The 13,209-nt window shown below is 33.0% G+C and overlaps 1 non-coding gene across 1 annotated transcript; it reads right to left on the bottom strand.

The window, feature by feature from the left end:
- Window positions 1-3,229: 3,229 nt before the first annotated feature.
- On the bottom strand, window positions 3,230-3,301 carry TRNAW-CCA. Its single transcript has one exon. It is a non-coding gene; the product is annotated as a tRNA-Trp (tRNA).
- Between the last annotated feature and the right edge of the window lie 9,908 nt (window positions 3,302-13,209).

Below are 13,209 nucleotides of genomic sequence, written 5' to 3'. Positions count from 1 at the left end.
AGAAATAATTTTATTAGTTATATTGTCTTTATTCTCCAATGTAAAAATTCTTTACATTCAAATTCATCAATTGATTATATTCACTACATTGTCTATTATTTTTTTTTGTGCACTATTTTTTTTAATTAAATATCAAAGTTATAATACAAAATAATGCTATATATTTATTTACTAAGTATTTTTTAATACCATGAAAATATTTAAAAATATAATTAATAAAGCCAATCATATTAACTACTTGAGGGATTTGTTGACAAAGAGATTATTCAAATCACACAACAAATTGAAGTGAGAACTATCACGCAATGTCCTTGTTTGACAATCAGCAGTTAGCGGTTAATGTTAGCGGATTTGACCAGCGAATTATATCAACGATTAGTAAAAAGATATTTGAAAAAATTAACTGTTTGGATTAACATGTAAAATGTCCTAAGGGTATAATAATAATAATAATAATAATAATAATAATAATAATAATAATAATAATAATAATAATAGTAATAATAATAATTAATAATAATAATAGTAATAATAATAAATTTTTTTAATATATATATATATATATATATATATATATATATATATATATATATATATATATATATATATATATATATATATATATATATAAGTAAGCCAATCATATTAACTATTTTGGGGATTTATCGACAAAAAGAGTATTCAAATCTCACAACAAATTGAAGTGTGAAACTATCTCGCAATGTCCTTGTTTGACAATCAGCAGCTAGCTCTTCAATATTAATATATATTTAATATTTTATGCCCTAATTTTTATATGCTCTCCCTTATGTCCCGTATTTGGTTTCAACCTTACCTATACAATTATTTTATTGACAATTATAATCAATCTTGACAGGGCTGTATTTTAAGTTTTTGTGGCCTTGTTATGGTAATTAAATGTGGCCCTACCAAAATCACAATTTTTAAAATTAATACATATAAGTTCAAACCTTTGACCTCCAAATTAAAATACAATAAATACACATTCTTACCATCTCTTCATGGAACCTTTTAAATTCAATGGAAAACTTTTTATTTTTATTTCTAAACTAGCTAGGTAAAAATTAAATATTGGACCTATAAAATTTGGGGCCCTCTAAAATTGAGGGCTCTGTGCGGTAGCCCAGCTTGCACAGCCTAAAATCCGGCCCTGAATCTTGACTATATTATCTTGCATTTGTAAACTTAAAATTACTTATTTAAATACGCAAATTCAACATTCAATTATCTATGCATGAACAATTTCAATATAATCTTGCCATGATATACTTTAAAGTACTTATTTAAAAGAAAAAAAAAAATTGGGAATTATTCAAATCGCGCAATGCTCGTAAAAAAACTAGTTTAATTTAATAAGAGTAAAATATAGTACTAATTATGCCAACTTTGATTGGGATGAGGTTTGAACCTAAAGGGGGTATATTCAATCATGACTTTTGTAGAGTTTTAAAGACTTTTATGAACTTTAAAAGTTTGGAGGTATTCAATTCAAACTTTTAGAGAGTCTTTAAAAGTCAAGCGGTATTCAATCAAGATTTTTAAAAAGTCTTTAAAAGTCGTGTGGTATTCGATTAAGACTTTTAAAGAGTCTTTAAAAGTCATGTAGTATTCAAAAAGTTATGAACTTTTGTAGACTTTTTAATTTTAAGACTTTTGTAGACTTTTCCTTCTCAAATATAAATAGTTGAAATCCAACCATCAACCCCAAGATTTCAAATTTTCTTTCTAACAACTTTGAATGTTTTCTCTCTCTATTTAAACTCTATTTTTTCTCCCTATTTAAACTCTATAAACCTATCTAAATTCAATAAAATTATTTTTTCTTCATTATCCTATATTTTCCTCATACCTAAACTCTACCAATTTTCTCTCTCATAAACTTTAGAATCTTCATCTAAAAATTCGAAATAATATTATTTTTACTTCATTATTGCTTGTTTATATTGGTTTTTATTTTTTTTTTTCTATGAATTTTTTATCCCTAACTTTCGCTAATTCTCCCTAAATACATGAACAAAGCAGATTTTTTATCATCAAATTTTAATATGTGTTTCATAATATTCATATAAATACTTATATATTTTGATTTTTTATGTTTATATTCATAATATATATATATATATATATATATATATATATATATATATATATATATATATATATATATTAACAACAGGTTACTACGAATAGCGAATTACTGTTCGCAACAACAATTTGGAGGTGCAAACAGTAGCACCTTGTTGTTGTTTGCAGTCTCAAATTGCTATTGCAAATAATAGTTCTTTGCGTGATGCCTAGCAATATATCAAGGATAATTTTATATATATTATTAATATTAGATTTTTATTTTTTTATTTTATGCAACTTGTAATTATATTTTTAAATATTTTATTTGATCAAGTATTTTATTATAAATTTTATTGTTCAATATTGTTATGAATTTCTAATGAAATAGTTTTTTTTTGTTGATGTTTATTAATAATATATATAAGTAATTAGCATATAAGTCTCAGCATACTATGGATAAAAATAATAATGTTGAGAATGCTGATTGGGTGAAGAACTATATAATAAGAAGAATTTTATGATATATTATAAATGTTTTGTATGAAAATTGTAAATGATAAGAATCAAAATCATTTGAAAGTTTCTAATAATGTATTCAATTAGAATTTCAATGACTTTTGTAGACTTTTTAAAATAAAAAGTTAATTGATAAAAGTCTATGAATGTTTTTTATATAGACTTTTATAGAGTCTTATAAAGTTTTAAAAAGTTTTGAACGACTCTATGAAAGTCAATCAAAGTTTATTAAAATATATCATTTTAAAAGTTTTTAAAACTCTACAAAAGTTATATGATTGAATACACCCCCTAAGACATTTCTTATTGAAATCAATGAGTAAGTTAATGATGAACTAACAAAAATTAACGGAGAAGATAATATTTAACAGAAAAGTTAACAAATAATCATTTAATTAAGAATAAATTAAGAAATCTAAAAAAAAAATAAAAATTAAATTATGATCAATTTGAATCATTCGATTAAAAAATTCGACTGTCATTTTTTCATCCAAATAGTAGATATCTATTTATTTTAATTTTGATTTCAATTTCTATTTTTAACTAAGAAAGGTTAGGTGGCAAAACATTATATTACTACGTATTTAGAAAGGGAGAGAATGTAGCCAGATTTGGATTGGGGGTTTGAACCCGACGTAAATCGAACACGCAACCTTCTGATCTGGAGTCAGACGCGCTACCATTGCGCCACGGATCCGGTTAGGTGATTCCTGGACAATTTATTTATATGTAATGTTTTCTTTATTTCGTTTGTTTGTTTTCTCCACGGAGTAAGACCAATTCCACTAAACGACATATCAAAATTTTCTCAAATTTAAAATGAAAGTTTGATATTCATATATTTAATTTTTTTCTCTGAATATTTTTATTGCATTAAGCATCCTCCTTGATCCATGTTAAGTGGAAAGTATTAGAAATGGGTCTTAGCGAACAAAGAGCTTACGGTAAACTACTCGTGTTTATTAAGGTAAACGAATATAAATAATCAAATTTTAGAAGTCGTTTAATAACAAACAGAGTCTGAACATTTGTAGGTTCGTTTGCTATGGGCTCATTAGTGTTCGTTTAATAATGTTCATTAACAATCTTGTTTAGTGTTCATTTGATAATGTTCATGAACATGCTTGTTTAGTGCTCGTTTAAGATTGTTCATGAACAAACTCATTTAAATACAATTTATTTTATTTAGTTTTAATATACTACGGATAGTATACTACCATTTTGAAACCAAACCAACGAAATTCATTACGAACTCAACAGAGCAGAAATACAAGAGGGCAGGTTAACAAGACACGACCCCAGGACAGACGAGGAACCAGTCGCCCGTGCCAGCACATGAGCTACGTGATTCGCTAACCTCTTGACATGGTGAACATGTTCCCTATGTCACTAGCAATCAGACAACATTGCTTCACTAACATTCCAACATACGAAAAATCCAAACAACGAGAATTAAAAGCAGTAGAAAAGTTTAATCAATCAGTCTCAACGATTACATTATTTAGACTAAGGCTCTTTAACCATGTTAACGCTTCTTTGACCGCGACCACCTCTGGCATCAATGGATCACGATCACACTCCAATCGTCCGCTCTGGGCTGCGATGAAGCGGCCTCCATGGTTACGAACAATCGCGCCAAACCCCGCACCATCGCCAAAGAGGGCAGCATCCACATTACATTTCACCCAGATTTGCGGCGGAGGAGACCACAGAACAGTGGTTGATGAAGCCTGTGTCTCACTCCTAGTTGATTTATGGGCAGATTTCCATAGTTTCTGCATCGCATGGACCTGGTTACTCAAAGCCTCTGGCGTCTTCACCTCCTCCCTCCACACTTTATCATTCGGTGCATTCCAAATGACCCAGAACACAGCAGCCAAGCGTACCGCCTGTTCCATACAAGCCATCCCCAACGTGGTCTCCATATACCCCTGTAAGTTCCTTTGCCTCAGAACATCGTCATCGCCCCACACCTGCCTCGCTACTATGTATTCACACAGCAAATGTTCCACTGTTTCGCTCGGATAGTCGCAGAGAGGACAACCCTCTCCAATCCACACTCGTCGCAGTTTTAGATTTTCCTTAACAGGCAAGACACAACAGGCACACCTACATAGCAAGTTCTCCACTTTGGGTGGCACAGGCAGCCCCCAAATTCTTCTCCACGCCATAAAATCTCCAGGGTTGTCACCGGAAGGAACAGAACCGGTGAGCAGCCGAGGGCAGGCCCAAATAAGGACCCAGATCAATGGTTTCCCGAACCCCCACACATGCCGTCACCAAGCTCCTTACCTGCAGTAGTGTTTGAGCTAAACATGGCACTGGATTTATAATTAATTACCTGCCCCATGGCTGCACTGTAAGTTTCTAAACACTCTTTTATCTTTTGTGCTTCAGCTTAAGTAGCTCTAAAGAACAACAAATTGCCGTCCGCGAAAAGGAGATACAAGATAGCTAGTGCACCCCTCGCGACCCTGACCCCAAGCATGTCCCCTCGAGCCTCAGCCTGTTGTAATAGGATAGACAAACCTTCAAAACAAAGGATGAACAGGTAGGGGGACAACGGGTCTCCTTGCCGAATGCCTCGTGTAGGACACACCGTGCCCACGGACCCGCCATTGACCTGAATATTGTAACTCACGGACGTAGCACAAATCATCAAAAGCTCAATCCAACCCCAATCGTAACCCATCGTCGTTGGCATACCTTCCAGAAATCCCCCCTCCATCCGGTCGTAGGACTTGGCCATGTCAAGTTTCAAGGCAGTCCAGCCCAACGCCCCGCTTGATTTCCTTCTCAAGTAGTGGCCCACCTCCTTGGCCACAATAATATTGTCAATCAACAGCCTGTCGGGTACAAAAGCACTTTGGGATGCTGATACAACACACTGGGGAGTTTCTTTTAGCCAATTGGCTAGCATCTTGGCAAGCACCTTGTAAACCACGTTACAAAGCGCAATCGGGCGCAAATGGGAGACTTTTTCAAGAACCTTTTTTTTTTTTTTGAAGCAATACAATATTTGAGTCGTTGAGCCCCTGTGGGAGCCTACGAATGGCAACACAGCTCAGGATAAAAATAGATAGTTCATGCCTAATTTTGGGCTAGAAGTATTGATAGAACGCCGGTGACATACCATTAGGACCCAGCACTTTCTCTGGGGCCATTGAGAAAAAAACTGACTTTACCTCGGCCATAGTGAAAGGTTGTAGTAGCAAGGCATTTATCTCCTCCGTTACACGGCTCGACACCCGACTGAAAAATTCTGATGTAGTACTTGTTGACTGAAAGGTATTGTTGTAATACCTTGCCCCCTCTACATTCAGCATCGCCTGTAACACCCCGTGTTACGGCCTTCAATCCCGGATTAATTATTTAATTAATTCCGTTAATAAAAATTAAAAAGGATTTAATTTGGCTAGGATTCCCTTTAATTAATTAATGTGGTCCATCATGGATCGTGGACCCTTGCCTAAACTAGAGTCTTAAGCCTATCAGGAATAAAGAGAGTAAACCTTTTACTAATCAGATTCTATTAGGAATCCTAGACCTAATTATCTATTAGGAATAAAGAAAGTAGGCCTTTACTATTCAGATTATGATTAGGATTCCTGATGCTATAAATAGGGGATTAGAAAGCATTAGAACCCTTACCACCATAGTTATATTACACAAAAGTATTCCCAAGGGGTTCCCCACCACCAAGCCTAGGGAGATCAATCGGATGGAAATTTTAGGGAAGGACCTTAATAGCCAAGGGAGGATTAATTAAGGCTAAGAGGTAACCCATGTCTCAACAAAACCTATTTTCTTTGCTATAATCTCCTTCTTTGGCTTATTCTCTATGTTTGTGTCTTGATAAATCATTTATGATGTTGATGATATGATCTTGATGGTTGATGAGATGATTTTATGTGTGATCTTGATAATCTTGATGATTAAGGGTGAATCTTGATAATTATGTGATATTCTTGATAAATCTTGATGTTCTTGATTTTTAAAGATAAAAGTATGATTTTGTGATTTAAATATGATTAGAGCCCTAGGTTGAACCGTGAATTACGTATTGTGATATTCTTGGTGTATTTGGGTGGGAATTCGCATGTTCGGCTGTTGATTATGTTTAGAAGTCATGTTAGGATGTGTTCTATGTGATTCTTGGTTTTGATCCATTATTTGACTACGTAGTGTCGTCGTTTGCGTTTAAAAGTGTCGAAGTATGGTTTCGGGTTCCACAAAAGATCCCGGGACCCAAGTTTTGAAAAAGGAGTCAGTGGGGGGTAGGGGGACCCGCCACCTACCCGCTGCCCGAATTAAAGCCGCCGGCAGCGGGCAGCCGGCTGCCCGGAGGTTCGTCTCCGGCGGGTGGCCCTCCACCCGCTGGATTTTTCCCACTTTTGGACTTTGGCTTCCCGTTTGATGTTCCCCAACCCTCGTGGTGTCCCAACAGACTCTTTTTATCGTGCCTAAGTCTAGTTTGATGTTTCGGGTACCGTTCGTAGGATAAAAGAGTCTTGTGTATTGCATGCTAGTTGAATCGGTAACCCGTTGGCCTAGGAAGAAGATGTATGAACCCCTTAGGACTATTCTTAGTATGTGGATGACCACGCATAAGTTTTATTTATACATTTTCCCCTTCCCTATGTGTTAATGTGGGTTGCATGTGCTTGCTACGTGATATATGTGCATGACTCTTGGCTGCGGTCAAACTGGTTATACATGAGCTGCGGTCAGTGACACACTTCTAGGGCTGCGGTCCACCTCATGGGCCTCGTGTGCTGTGGTCCACCGACTGAACGCGTCAGGCGGTGTGTAGGGCTACAAGCCACGAGGAAGGCCATAGTCCACCGACTGGGTTCGTCAGGCAGTGTGTAGGGCTATGGTCGGCTGCGATCCACCGAGTGAGTGTGCCAGCGGTGTGTAGGGTCGTATTCCCCATAAAGAAGGTCATAGTCCACCGACTGAGCCATCAGCGGTGTGTAGGGCTATGATCGACTACGACCCACCGACTGAGCTTGCCAAGCGGTGTGTAGGGTCGAAGTTCCCAAAAGAGGATCACAGTCCACCGACTGAACGCGTCAGCTGTGTGTAGGGCTGTGGTCCGCCGTTGAATCCATCGACGGTCTATGCAGATTGGCTGCGGTCAATTCCTTCATGCTGCGGTATGAGGCTGGGTGCTGCGGGGCCGTGTTAGCGCTATATGCGCTAACCCTCATGTATGGGCATGCGATTGGTCCTGTGACGCCACCAAAGTGTGCTTGTGTGACAAGGATATTGATCGAATGATGATGTGAATGATATGAAGTGAATTGTGATCTGTTTATATGTTGTTGCCTCTATATAATCAGTTATCGTTGTTGAATGTGTTTATCCCTATCTGTCGAGTCTAATCCTGGTTTTAAAGCTAGAGTCTCCTAAGTATATACCTTCCTGCTTCAAAATGGTTTTACTATATCTATGTATATATATTTACCTATATTGTATTTTAACGCGTTAGAGTGGGTTACCAGCATCATTCGCTGAACAGATATATTTGGCTTTCAGGCACAGATGATTAGCTCCCGGAGCGCGCTAGAAGAACTCGGATTAGATAGTTAGTCTTTCCTTTCCTTTCGGCCTGCGTGCCTTGATGATGTAATGACAATATTTGAGGATAGTTAGTTAGAATAGCCTGTACATCTGAGCTCTCCAGCTCAGATGTGGCATAACACCCCCGACTCTATGTTTAGAATGCTTCATTTGATATCCATTTAATAGAATTTCTTTCGTATTGTAAAATAAAAAAGTTTTAAAATTTTCGGGGTGTTACATCGCCCCCTCCACCCATACACCGTCTGCATCTTTCATACGCATCAAGAGGTTCCTCCGGCGGCGCGCCGTTGCAGCTTTGTGAAAGTAGTATACTACCTTAGTACTTTAGTTTATGTGCTAAGCCTATATATTTTTCTTATTGTCCTGCTCCTACGGGAGTAAACCCATCCATTTTATAATGTTCACCCATAAGTGCTAATTATGCACAGTTTATTCTCCTTTCAGAATGAGAAAAATATAAAAATACTATTTCTTGATCACAAATGAATTATAATTATGATCATGAACATAAGCTTTTGACCCATTAGAAATTTCCCGACTAACTGACCAAATACTTTTGACGACACCGATGTGCTATGTCTTGGGCTAACTGGGTGACCTAGAGAAGCGTTTGGAAATAACGAAGCATTGACATAGACATTTCGCATCGTACAAACGTTCGAAAATGGAGATTAAGATTTCGTCCAGGAGGAGATTGAGGATGTCTGATGTTTCGTCGTCATTACCCATACTCTCCCTTGAATCGATTATATATGGAACATAATAACTGAATCCAATAATTCGTTGATTTTTAACATTTGATGGAATTAAAGTGGAAGCTAGAGAAGTTTAATTAATTGGAAGATATTGGAGGGAATTATTGTTCGTTTAATTCACCAACCCTTCAATTATATTGTCTGATTCCTCATAGCTACAATGTTTAGCAACCACACAATGTCCCAACTTTGACGTCAAAGTTTGTTAAAACATAGTACTACTTTTTTCTCAACTATATTAATGTTACTTTCTTCACTTCCTTTTGTTATTTGGGGAGTATCATATTATATGTAGGACTGTGGGAGCAGTTTGTTAAATCATTAGGAAACTAATCTTTTTTATTTTTATTATCTCATTAGCTGATGGACAATTTTAATATAAGTCATCGCAAGTGCACGAGTCAATTATAGTGATAGTGTGCCATAGCAAGGGTCGATCCTACAGGGAATTGATATGATGCAATTTAATGACTTTGAAAATAATTGACTTAATAATTTAAAGTGCTCAGAACCAATCAACAACTGAAATTAATTAACTTGAATGAAAAAGCAGGTAAAAAAAATAACGTAAGAAAGACAATTGACGAAACAAAATATAACATGAAATAAAGACTAAAAACATTAATCAAATGGCCAAATTCAATACAACGAATTGCAACTCAAATTCATATAATAGAACTTAATTGAATGGCAAATTACAGACTTAGAAATTAGAAAAACATAAATGAATTAGGAGCAACTGTCTCATGCAACTTCATCTTACAAAGACTAAACATAAAATAAATTAGGAAAGAAGAAAAACAAGGATTAAAGAATTACCGTAAGAGAAATTGCCTAAGCCAAATGAAATTGAAATATACTAACAAATTATGTGAATGAAATTGAGATCATATGTTTCTAAGCAAATGCAATTAACTATTCAATTCGGGATTAACAGTATTTCAATCACAAAGCATACTCTTTCAATGACTATAAAAAAAAAGCAAAGCAAATTAGCAATGATTGAGAATAAAGAGAACAAATATAATGTTTGCCGTATGAGAATCGCTGCTGCCCAGAAAAGTCTCGATACCGCCACCGACCGGAGTCTGCTGAACGGAACTGCCACATACAATAACTCGCCGATCGGAATTCCTACCGCCAACGGAGAGTCTCTGTTCACCGCCACCGGAATTGGTCCGGGACGAAATTAATGATCCATGATGAAGATTTGGCCTTCCTTTTATAATGTCCAGTCTCTATCATACTTCCATGATTCTGAATCCTGAATCAGTGAATGCCATCGAACTCGTTCAAATCTTCTGCCTTTGAATCGGATCGCTTGAAGAATGCCATCCGGAGGTCTTATTTAAGATTGCGATCCCCTTCTTTCTCGTCAATAATAATAATAATAATAATAATAATATATATATATATATATATATATATATATAAAAGTAAAATCCTCCTAACAAATTTTTCCCCCAAAACTTTTGTAGTAAAACTTATTTGGTAAGTAAATGTCAAATGAAAATTAAATAAATAAAATCCTCCTACCAAATTTCCCCCCCCCCCAAAACTTTTGTAGTAAAACTTATTTGGTAAGTAAATGTCAAATGGAAATTAAATAAATAAATAATAATAATAATAATAATAATAATAATAATAATAATAATAATAATAATAATAATAATAATAATAATGTTATTACCTTAAATAAATAAATAAATAAATAAATTATTATACTTTCCTTTTGAATTAGTATTTTCTACCTATAAATACAAGAGCTTCTTCAATCAAAGAATCTCAAACTCATCTTTCTGCTTTCTTTTTGTATGAATTTTCTACATTTTTATAATTATATTCTCACGTACTTCAATATGTTTTGCAGTTTGGACATCATGAATAGCTTCATCAACGATATCTTCTTGAAGCTCGCCCAAGAGGTGACTCGCTTGGCCCACTACAACAAGAAGCCGATAATCACTTCCCGCGAGATTCAAACCGGCATGAGATTGGTTCTTCCTGGCGAATTGGCAAAAGCACGTTGTCTCTCTAAAAACACTAAAGCAGTCACCATATTTACAAGCTCTTAGATGAAATCATTTAAATCTATGTTTCCTTTTTATATAATCTCAATTAGGGGTTAATAGATGTAAAGTAACTTGGATTTGAGTTTAATTTCATATTATTCATCCAAAAGGTTTAATTTCATATTATAAGTATTGTTATCTACCTTCAACTATCAGTGAATCGATTAGCATTCTAAAAAAAAATAAAAATAAAAAATTGAATGTCTATATCTACGTGCATTTAAGATGCAACATGTGTATGATTCATTAGGCTTTGAGGCAGAAGAACACATTTGGGTACATTGCATATTAGTGTATCTGTATCTCATTGCAAAAAAATATCCATACAATTAATTAATTAATATAATTACAATTATCATTATTCTAATTCAAAAAAAAAACTAAAGAATTAATTGTAATAATGAAATTTGTTATTAATATTTTGTTACTAATTGACACAGAAACCAGACCAAAAGAAAAACGAAATTAATATTAAAAATGGACTCGAATTAAAAAAAAATGTGCTTAATAAGTAAATAACTAATTTGCTAGACAGAAAATTAGGGTAAAGGAAAAAGAAAATGATTATTAAACATTGTACCGGATTGTTTTTATGATTGAAAATGAATATTACAAACGTACCAGATTGTTTATATGACCAGAAATAAGAATGAATTTTACACACGAGAATCTATTATTAATATTCTGTTATACTAATAGGCATGGGAATCATGGCAAATGAAAAAAGGATTTAATATTAAAAATTTATTGGAAATATAACACAGTTTTCACTACGAAAAAATTAGAAACCACCAAATGAAATATTAAGAAAAAATTATGAAGAAAAAAGAAATGGAAACAAATATTAACTCTTTCTATGAATGAAAAAAGGAAATGAATATATCCATATTTTACTTAAAATATAATCAGTAATTATATTATTATAATTATATTAATTATTTATGAAGAAAAAAGGAAATGAATATGAAAGGAAAAAAATAAAATTTAGACACGAAAATCTATTATTAATATTCTGTTACTAATAGACACGGGAATTAGGCCAAATGAAAAAAAAAAGATTTAATATTAAAAATTTATTGAAAATATAACACCGCTTTCCCTACGAAAAAATTAGTAACCACCACGTGAAATATTAGAAAAAATTATGAGGGAAAAAGAAATGGAAATGAATATTAACTCTTTCTATGAGTGAAAAAGGAAATGAATATATTCATATTTCACTTAAAATATAACAGTAATTATATGATTATAGTTATTATAATTATGTTAATTATTTATGAAGGAAAAATGAAATGAATATATTAATAGTTTACTGGAAATATAATCAGTAATTATATTTTTATAATTATATTTTTTTTTAATTATGTGGAAATGAATATTAATTCTTGTTATGAACGAGAAAGGAAATGAATATTTCACAAAGAAATCTGTTATTAATATCATGTTACTAATCGACATGGAAATCAGGCCAATTAATCGACAATTATTAGGAAAAATGGATAAAAATCAATATTAATTCTTTTTATGAAGGAAAAAAAAAAGAAAGAAATAAATATATTCAAAAGGAAATCAAATATGAAGAAAAACGAATGAATATGTTTATATTTCACTAAAATTATAACACGGCTTTTGGCACAGAAATCAAACCAAAAGAAAAAAGAAATTAATATTAAAAATGGACTCGAATTAAAAAAAAAAAAAAAGTGCTTAATAAGTAAATAACAAATTTGCTACACAGAAAATTAGGATAGAGGAAAAAGGAAATGATGATTAAACACATACCAAATTGTTTTTGTGATTGAAAATGAATATTACAAACGTACCAGATTGTTTTTAAGACCAGAAATAGGAATGAATTTTACACACGAAAATCTATTATTAATATTATGTTACTAATAGGCATGGGAATCATGCCAAATGAAAAAAGGATTTAATATTAAAAATTTATTGGAAATATAACACAATTTTCCTTACAAAAAAAAATTAGTAACCACCAAATGAAATATTAGGAAAAAATTATGAAGGAAAAATAAATGGAAACAAATATTAACTCTTTCTATGAATGAAAAAGGAAATGAATATATCCATATTTCACTTAAAATATAATCAGTAATTATATTATTATAATTATATTAATTATTTATGAAGGAAAAAGGAAATGAATATGAACAGAAAAAAATGAATTTTAC

This window comes from Ipomoea nil, unplaced genomic scaffold (genome assembly GCF_001879475.1).
Source record: "Ipomoea nil cultivar Tokyo-kokei standard unplaced genomic scaffold, Asagao_1.1 scaffold2781, whole genome shotgun sequence".
In the NCBI taxonomy this organism is placed as follows: domain Eukaryota; kingdom Viridiplantae; phylum Streptophyta; class Magnoliopsida; order Solanales; family Convolvulaceae; genus Ipomoea; species Ipomoea nil.
Note: the sequence above shows the minus strand (reverse complement) of the source record. Positions and strands in the feature narration are given on the sequence as shown.